This window comes from Sabethes cyaneus, chromosome 2, assembly GCF_943734655.1.
Source record: "Sabethes cyaneus chromosome 2, idSabCyanKW18_F2, whole genome shotgun sequence".
Lineage (NCBI taxonomy): Eukaryota > Metazoa > Arthropoda > Insecta > Diptera > Culicidae > Sabethes > Sabethes cyaneus.
In genome coordinates, this window is record NC_071354.1 from 52,052,714 (window position 1) to 52,063,215 (window position 10,502).

Sequence of the window (10,502 nt, forward strand, 5' to 3'; positions counted from 1 at the left end):
TGGGAGACTACTGTGGGTCGGCCACGCCGCTAGGATGCCGGGCGACTGTGCAGTAAAAACCGTTTTCTTCAAGAACCCCACCGGCAACAGGAACAGAGAGGCCCAACGTGCTGGATGGCTCCCCCTGGTTGAAGCAGACTTGCGTGTATCGAGACGAACAACGAATTGGCGACGAGTTGCCCAGTCAATGGAAAAAAATTCTTGATACGGCAAGAGCCACCTGCTGGTTTCCTGCTGATAGAAGAAAGAAGTAAGTATTATTTAAAGAATATCATATACACTGGCGTGCTCAAACATAAACAACAGGGGGACAGCTGACGTTTCAGAAGAATGTGTTGGCCTGGAATAACAAGGATGGCAATTCTGTTATTACTTATCACAAAAATACCGGCCGATTAGGTGCAAAACTTCGAACTTTTAGAAGCAATTGGATTTAAAATCAAAAAGCATTAAATCAAAGTTTAATTTGAATTTACTGATGAATTTGAATATATGGTACTACCACTTAGCAGCCTTAGCAGAACATCCGTTCATAGCAATGAGCCTATCACGTCAAAAAGAGTTGAACATATTCAACGATTGGTCATGCTTCCCAACTCTTGTATGAAGGACCAAAAGGGAATTGGTCGATAAGCAACATCACTTACACGTACCAGGGATTTAGAGAATCTCCTTCCAAGGGCTAAGTCACCTGAGTCAATCGTTGAATAAACCGTCTTAATGCAGAATGACTCCAGCAGGTGGGGAGAAGAGCCCGCTCATTATCCACGATGTGTTGTTAATCGGGCCAAGATTAACCCTATAAAGTTGACTGTTTCACTCTCCCTAGGCCCACCGCTTCAAACAAATGCTCTGATGGGCCCTCCTTCGTCCCGATTCTAGTTTATTTATGAAATGTGGTATATATGCATAAAAATAGAACAATCTCACCAGCAGTCCTTCGAATGGAATAGAGTTGCGTCCTTTTAGTTTCCATAAGTGCTTCTAATAATTAATTTAATTTTTCTTCTGGTATCCAATATCCATGTGCAGTATTAACACTCGTATTGGCCAAAGTTTTCACTATATAGCAGTAAATGCTTCATAAGCTAAAACGAAAAAAATAATTAAAATAACTTATATTATGCTTACCTATTAACAAGATCGTGCGGCGTCTGCCCAAAATCTCGATTATGAGATCAGGCAGCCGGGAACAACACAGTATCGCACCTCCTAGCTTGGCTACTCAATTGAGCATTACCGGGTATGGCCACGTGGAGGCGCTAGGTAGGGGTTTGGGATAGCTAGGGCTATATTGGACGCTCCTCATTTGCCTTCCCCATTTCGTACCCATTTGAACTTATTTAGGACTGGAGCTTGAATTCAATTCGGGCTAGAATTGGGCTTAAAATTTGATTTCAAACGGGACGCAAATTTGGGGTAACTTGGACTGGAAGGTTTACTTGGAATTCGACATACAAAAATGGAATTGGAATCGCGCGTAAATTAGATGTAAATTGGGCTTGAGATTGGACTTGGAATTACATTTGAAATTAGACTTGAAAATGGAATTTAGATTTTATCAGCATTTGGCCTTGGACCCAGAGTTTAAATTTGATTTTTTAGATTAGATTAGATACGAAATTGGACTGAAAATCTGACTTGCAAATGGAATGGACATTAAATTAGATATGAATTTGGGCATGAACACGAAATTTTACTTGAAATTAGGACCGACATATTTCGTCTTTACTCTTTCACACGTTTTATTTATTTATTTACGTCTCATTTATTTTCCTTTTTTTTCTTCTTTTCTGTGCCGTTGGTTTTTGTACTCACTTTTTTTCTTATTCCTTCCCTTTTTTCTCTTTTTTTAGCTTCTCTCGTTTTTTTCTATTTCATTCTTCCGGTTTTCTTCGTTTCCTGTTCCATTGTACCTTACTTTCAGACCAGTTTTTTCTTTATGTTTTCGCGTATTTATCTCACCCGTTTTCCGTCTTTTCTCTTTCTTTTTTTTTCTTTTTCTGTTTCCAATTTTCGTCTTTTTAACGCTCCCCCTTTTCGTTTTTCATTTTCGTCTGTTTCGTTTTTCCTCTGCTCTTCTGTTCTTTTTGCTCTTCTGTTTTACTTTTTTAAATCCCTGTTTTTTGTCACATTTTCCCATCCCATTTTCCTTCCCATTTTGCCCAATCTTACTCCTTTTATATGCCGTTTTACCACTTTTTGCCATTTCTTCTCTCTCCCTATTCTACTTTCTTCTTTGGGTTTCTCAAGTTTTCTGTACCGTTTTCGCTTTCTTGTCTTGTTTTTATTTTTATTTTTTATTCACAGATCTATTTTTCTACTTTTCCAAACTTGCTTTTTGTTTTCTTTTCCGTGAACAGCTCTTCTATTATTTTGTTTTCGTCTGTTTCGTTCTTCCTCTTATTATGTTCTGAATTTCATCCTTTTTTATCGCATTCTGTTTTCCATTTCAACGCGTTAGTCTTCCATTTTATTTTATTTTTCTGCATTTTTCTCTTTTTCTAGTTTCTCAATTTTCCTGCTTCCGTACTTTTTCTTTTTCTTTTCCTACATCTCTATCACTTTTCACTACTTTTCTGTCCAATCTCTTGCTTGTTTTCCTCTCTTCTTTATTATTTTTCATTCTTATCTCTCAATTTTCTTCTTTTCTCTTCCGTCCTCTCTCTTGTTGTGTCCAATTTCTCTCCACTTTATTTCTTCTTCTCGTTTTACTTTCCTATGTGTCACGATTTTTCTTTCGTTTTTCCCTTCTTTTGCCGAGTTTTCTTCTTTTCATCGCTCGCGTTTTTCTTTGTTTCTATCTAGTTTGTCCAGTTTGTGTCCAATGAATATGCTAATCTAATTTAATCTAATCTAATCTAATCTAATCTAATCTAATCTAATCTAATCTAATCTAATCTAATCTAATCTAATCTAATCTAATCTAATCTAATCTAATCTAATCTAATCTAATCTAATCTAATCTAATCTAATCTCACACTAACGCAGCCAATTCTTGAAGGCATCCTGGAAAATGACGATTACTTGAATCAATCATTTTTCTTGTCAACGGCCAGGCCAACTGCGCAGCATGTACCGCACAGAGCATTCCAAGGAATGAAATGGAACCAGAAAAAATACCTAATTCCATTAAACTCCTTGAAATCAAGGGGAAGGAAGAAAGCGTGGACCTCCCGTACCAAACGCTTTCCATATACATAGATAACGATTTATTTACAGTCGTTGGGAGTATCTTTGCTAATAAAGGTTAAGTGATACTCCGGACCCTCAGGGATGAACTAATGGCATTTAGACCAGAAGCCAGGCTGCAATTGGCCAAGGATATAGCGCCTTACTGCGCTCTACAGTGTCCAGTGAATATGCTAAGAAAATTTACTTGAGATATGAAATTTTGAATAAGATAAATATTCAGGAAAATCGAGTATCGTCAGCTCTTTTTCCATTAATTTATTTTCGTCTATTCCGTTCTTCCTCTTATTATGATCTGCATTTTCTCCTTTTCTATCACGTTTTGTTTCCCATTTTATCCTGTTCCGCTCCATGTTCCGCTTTTTCTGTTCTCGTTTCTCAATAACCCTACTCTCGTATTTTCTTCATTTCATTTCCTTTTTTTGTTTCCGTTTTTGCTTCTTATCTGTCCAGTTTGTTCACATTTTCTTTCTTACGAAAATTTTATTTACCGGGATTCCTCCCTTTCTATCATTTTTCTTCTTCTCTCCTCCGTTCCTTCCCTTCTTCTGGCCAGTCTCCTCTTATATTGCTTCGTTTTTCCTTTTTTCTCCCGTTTCCTTCTCTTTCCTTTTTTCTTTTTATGTCCCCTTTTCCCTTCCATTGTGTCACGATTTTTCTTTAGTTTTTCTCTTTTATGCCAGTTTTTCTTCTGTTCCTCTCTCGCGTTTTTCCTCGTTTCGAGATATTAAAAGTGTAATTCTCATTTTTTACCCATTTTCAACCAATCAAGTACAATATTTGAAGACATCGTAACAATTCCAAGTTTTATTACGTTCGTATAGCGGTTTTCGTGACCAATTTCATAAAACTGATAATAAAACTATGAGTTCCACCAGAACTTTCTGATGACCGCTATAAAACTGCTTTCTGACCAAGTGGCTCACTCCTCAGAATGTTTTCATAACCGCTATAACAACCAGGTTATAAACTCATATCACGCTCTGCTAAAAGCAGCAATAAAACCGATTAAGCTTTCGCTGCTTGACAGTCATCAATCACCATAATTTAAAAAAGCTTTTCGCTTTTTACTTTTCCCTTTTCGCTTTTCTAGCAAATGCCAGATAAGTTCGCTAGCTTTGTCAACTTGAAAATATATCCGTGAGCAAAAAAATTCTAGTTTTACTGACAGATCATTCTGAATGATTTGGTTTATAGCGACCAGAATAAAATATCCCATAGAATATTTATTAAATTTTAAGCAATTTCGTTGGTTTGCACCATTTGCGCATTTAATTTCAACGTGCATTTTGATATGATAGGTCGATAAAATCAGCGCACCACTGAAATTTTGCAATTTTAGAAAACTGGTTGTTTTCAAATTAAACAAATTAAAAATATGCAGTTAGTCAGTCTCAATTTCTAACAAAATCATTTTAGTTGCTTCCTCTGACAGGAAAACCGATTGATAATAACTTTCTTTCTTCAAAACACTTTGCTTTAATGTATTGTTGTTTGCGAGCTAAAATAAAATATTAGAATATGGCAATATGCCTTCGCATAAAAAATCGATTTTGGTGTTGAACTTTGGTATTCTTCATAATAGCAACAAAAGAACTGTTTGGTCAGATTTATTGCGGTTTGATAAGTAACAGCGATAAGATCAATTTTGATTGGTGCGCTATTTTGTGTTGCTACACCACACTTATGGTAAGTTTATAGTAGACGTGGTGCAGCCAACAAGTTTTAACGTGGTAATATAAACAACCACAATAAATTTGCTTTATTAACAGTTTTATTATGGTTTTCTAGCTAGCAATAAGTGTGTTTGGACTCGTATCCTCTGGGTATTGCGCAATACCACAATAAAACCAGAGGTAACGATTAATACCGCAATAAAACCTTTATAAAATTCAAGTAAAACCAAGTGGCTTTAGAATTGTTACTTGGGATCAGTAGTGGCCCCATTTCAACGGGATTTACTCATTGGTAATCTATCTGTGAATATGCTAAGAATGTTTTCAAACGAAACTATTTGCTAGTACTGTTTGGTTCTTGAGATATGAATTTTTGAATAAGTAAAACCGAGGCTTTTGGTCATAACCGAGAAACGACAAAAAACTAGAAAAAATATTTCAAAAAATTTACATATAACAGCATAATTTTCTGACTTTTCTTTGGAGTTTTCCACCTGCATTTAACTTAAAATTGAACTGAAAACATTTAAAATTGGACATGAAATCTATACCTATAAAAATGAATTTCTGTCTGACTGGCCCTATGTTCCTTATAGAATCGAAAACTACTGAACCGATCGGCGTGAAAATTTGCATATAGGGGTTTTTGGGGCCAGGGAAGGTTCTTATGATGGTTAGAGACCCCTCCCCCCACTAAGAGGGGGGGTTCCCATACAAATGAAACACAAATTTCTGCATAACTCGAGAACTAATCAAGCAAATGGAACCAAATTTGACATGTGGGTGTTTTTGGAGACAAGAATGTTTTCAAGAATGAATTGAAACCTCTCCCCGCTTTAGGAGGGGGGGGGGCTCTTATACAAATGAAATACAAATTTCCTCATAACTCCAGAACTAAATTATCAAATGGAACCATATTTGGCATGTGGGTGTCTTCGGAGGCATGAATTTTTTCTATGATGAATTAGGACCCCTCTCCTTTTTAGGAGGGGGGCTCCCATACAAATGAAATACAAATTTCCTCATAACTCGAGAACTAATCAAGTAAATGGAACCAAATTTGGCATGTGGGGGATTTTGGAGGCAGGAATTTTTTTAATGATGGTTAGAGAACCCTCACCCCTGTGGTAGGGGGATAATGAGTCTCATACAAATAAAACAGAAATTTTTGCGTAATTCAAAAACTAATCGAACTCGAGAAATTTTACCCTGCGTCCCCAATGTCACCTCTGCGAAATGGTACTTTCTACGAAAAGATTTTCCGTGAAATGGTACATCTCGCGTAAGGTTTTTCGCGAAATGGTATTCTGCGAAACTCTACATTCCGCGTTATGGTCAACCGAGAATTGGTGTTCCGCAAAATGGTATTCGGCGAAATGGTTTGTAATGATGGCGACTATTTAAATGCTATCCGCTTTATTTTATCAGGCTAAGCAATGGGGGAGAGTTGTTTTCTACTTTACTGTGAGGAAAATTTGTATATTAAAATACCCATGAACTCCCCAGAAACTTGCAAAACTTAAGATTGTGACAAAGGTCATCCGAGATTCACGATTTATGTACAACACAGTTTAATTTGTGGCAATACAAAGTTTATCGGGTCAGCTAGTAGCGTATCAATTGGATTCAAATTGCACTTCAAATTGTTTCTTTGTAAAATGAACGAGCGTTTGGTGAGCAGAATAATAAACAGGATGAAACTGGGAAATATCGATTTGAGGCCAAAACTATATTGGCAGGTGGGACTCCAACCCACGCTCGACCTGTTGGTACCCAAGTGCTTTTGCAATTAAACTACCGCCGCACCCTTCTATTCGATAGTCTCATATCTAATTTTGTCCCTCCAATCTTAACCATTCCATACCCGCACCCATTGAAATTGTATTTGGAATTGACTTAAAATTGGTGTTGAAATCAGAGTTGAAATCGGGCATAAAATTAAAATTAAATTTGAACTAAAAATTAAGCTTAAATTTGTGGCTTGAAACTAAACTTGAAATTTAATTTATAACTGTACTTGGAATTGGACTTGAAACCGGCATTATTTTTACGCAGCTAATTTACTTGCCGCAAAAATAGTGGTAGATTATATTAAAATCAGCGAACTTCTGGGTTTCAGGAATTATTTTGTTTTATATTAAGGTGAGACGGCATTGGTGACGTGAGGTGAGGCACGTGCATTCAAACAAAAGCAGGCGAGTCGTGTTAATCGCAGTTGCAAAGGTTGTACTGGTCATTTCATAAAAACCCTATTTTAACGATTTTGGTACAAAATAAAAGGTAATTCGGGCTTTTTAGGGACAATAGTGGGTTCAGCCTTAATGTTTTGAATGATTGTGATATTAAAAATCTTCGTCATTGATGTTTTGATGATGTTTAGACCAAAAGAACTTCCGTCTTTAATATTTGTTTCGAAAACCTGAGAATTTACTGAATATTTGACAATGCTTTTAGTTTTTGTGATACCATTTTTTAAAGAAAAAAAAATTTGAAACAATTTGGAGACGCGTGGGGTTTTGTTGTAATTTGCAGCGAAACGTATACCTATTTCTTACCTAGACGGTACAGAAATATCTATTTCTTTACTTGCATTGTCTGTTTCATTACAGGCAAAATCGCGGGTGTCGCCATTACGTTCTCGTAACATTTTCGCGATGATAGAAAATCTTGAGCTTCTGATTCATATTTTTCCTAAAAATTTCTTTAAATCAAAATTACTGAAATCGATTAAGTACTATAAAATGCGAAAACCGAATCCCCAAATTGATACATAACATTTTTCGCTTTAAAACCACTTGATTTCAATAACAACTAACGAATTTTTTTATTTTTACCACTACTTAACTTTTTGAATAATTATGGAAATCACTGCATGAACATTCCTTCAATCCAATAACCGAGCACAAAGAATCCAAAACCTGAAACAGTCCGAACTGAAAATTCAACATTTCGCGGTGCACACGCGTGCATATTGCGTGGCAATTATTACCGGGTCGAATGGATGATTACCCGAGAGGATTATAGCCACCGCTGGCGCTGGCTGGCTGGGTTCTTCTGGTATAACAAATGCACACACGTTGGATATATTTAACATTTAAAAGCCAGGCGATCCATTTCTACCCTGATCCAGTGAATAATTTTTGCCACATGGCATTCCATTATTTATGATCGGTACTCGTAGCGGCGCTAGAATCATTTACCGTTTCAAAATAAATAAATCAAATGAAATCTTCTGACAACAAAAAAAAACAGAATTTTGTGTTACGCGTTAAATGTGCACAAATAGTTCATGCGGCGTGAGCCGTGTTTGTGCCACGTATTTTGTCAATCTGTTAAGAGAATGAAATATTTTTTACAAGTTCCTGTTATTAAATTTAAGTTTAATGCACAACCATCAATCCCGATTATAATTGAAATATTTTTTATAGCCATTTTATAGTTTTAAAAATACTGTGTTTAATTGCTACAGTTTTTCACAAAAAGAAAATCTTGCAGCGTCCACACTAACGATCATATTAAAAATTTAATTCTGCAAAATTGATATGTTTAATATTTTTATAACGACAAACGTAAAATATCGCCATTCAACTGTAACGCTTTCATAAAGGATTGCGAACAAACTGGCTAGCAGCTCTTGGTTGAACTTATCATTCCAATAAATCCTGCGGAACGATTTCCAGCGGCAACCCTGCGTGTGCCATTTATACTGGCGATATGTTCCGTTGACGGTGCCATCCGGGGGTCGACTGGGACGCCACCGTCATTCCGGGTTCCGGGCTGCTCAAATGATTATCATAAAGATGAACACCAGAATAAGCGATTGCGAATTTATGAACAGCAAGCAATTCAATTTTCCTGCGGTGACTTTATGCCCGTTTTAATGGGCCTTCCCGAATGTATGCTCATTAAAATGGCCGGCCAATGCGCCGGCTCCAGCTCCAGCGGAAGCCCAAGACCAGCATTTTGCGGTGCGGTTGTCTGTGGACGGCTCTGTGACTTTGCATCCTCTCATGGCAGCCTGTTCTATCAATTTACTGGCAGTACTGCTCTTTTTTTTCGACGACGACGATCGAATAATTTGCTGTATCATAATACGCACATGAGTCAGATTTAATATTTTTAGGTTTTCGATTAGGGGCAGGTAACAGATTACGATATCAGTCATTAAACTCGGATGTGAAACATAAAATCATAGTTTGCGAATGGCCAACAATATCAATGTGTAATGCAATTTGCAGCTCAGATTGAGGAAATTACGGACGACCCCAGGAGAAGCTGCCATAATCTGGGAGCAAAAAATATCAAACCTCGCTGCGTTCACAAGCTCGTTCCGGTCAGGAAGCACGTGGCGATGGGAAAGCGGTCACCGTGACCAATAATATACGGAATGTGGCAACATATTTGCGTATTTGGCCCCATCAGGACGGCCTGTCGATTTTATTTCTCACCCAGCACTGCCTGGGTTAAACTAGCCGAATCTGAACGGAATCGGTACGGCGCCATCCAATCCAATCGCCGCTGCCACCACCACCACCAAAGAAATAACAATATCGATGGTTCATAAAGTATGCAAAATATACATTGTTGTCGACGGCTTCGATTTAATGGTTGGTTTTCGGACTGGAACACATGCTGCTGCCCGCTCGTACAGCAAGCAATGCAATGATCGTTATGAAAAAAGTTTGTCGAAATTTTACGAGCTAGAACGATTTTCGATTCAATTTTCCTTGAAATTGAATGGGACATAATTAAAACGAATGATCGTGCTGCGGGTTTGCAATTGATTCCTTGCACCGATATACATTCGTAGTTTCACTGCTGCACTTCAGTTGAATAGAGTTAAATAAAGTCTATGGAAATGGCTTAAATTCACGCAGGCCTCTTGTGGTTATAGCTTGTTCCAAACAGATGACCTTCAAAGCCTCCTCCCTCTGACCTACTTAAAATTAATTACTTAACTAAACAACATCTACCCGATTGTTCTTCCATAAATTGCAGTGACCACAGACAATGAACCGCCCAAACCACCGAACAAGCAACCACAATACATTGCGATAATCAGATTGTATGATGGATTTAATGTGCGTAAATAGAGATTGCTAGGCTCATTTACGATTTTTAACCATTGACGGTGCGGCGTGTAATCGAAATTGTTTACCGAGGCGAAAACAAATCGTCCTGATTTATTTATGTACCTTGGCGCACTTGGCCGCCTCCCCTTTTTCATTCCACCCAAGCTCGAGCGTGCAGTTATTTCTCGCCGTAGTTGATATAACGATAATTGATGCCGAAATGAATTCGTTCGAATTTTAATTAAATGCGCAATGCAATTTAAAGCCTATAATTGCCGAATACCACCATCCAGTAAAATTATTCCATGCAGAAATAATCACTATTAGAGCAAATCGAGTTTTCTGCCCAATTTTGATCATAGTCTCGATAATGAGATCTCAATTAAAACTACATCAATCTCAATACCGCCCTCAGGTCGGATGGAACCAATTTCAGCCTTTGACTGGTGACAAATAACGCGAACAGCCAAAGATTGGTTCATTTTGCCGAATAATTGAAGTAAACTGCGGTATCGCCAATTGCATCTACACATAAGCACAATCCAGTGCGCTCCGCAATTGG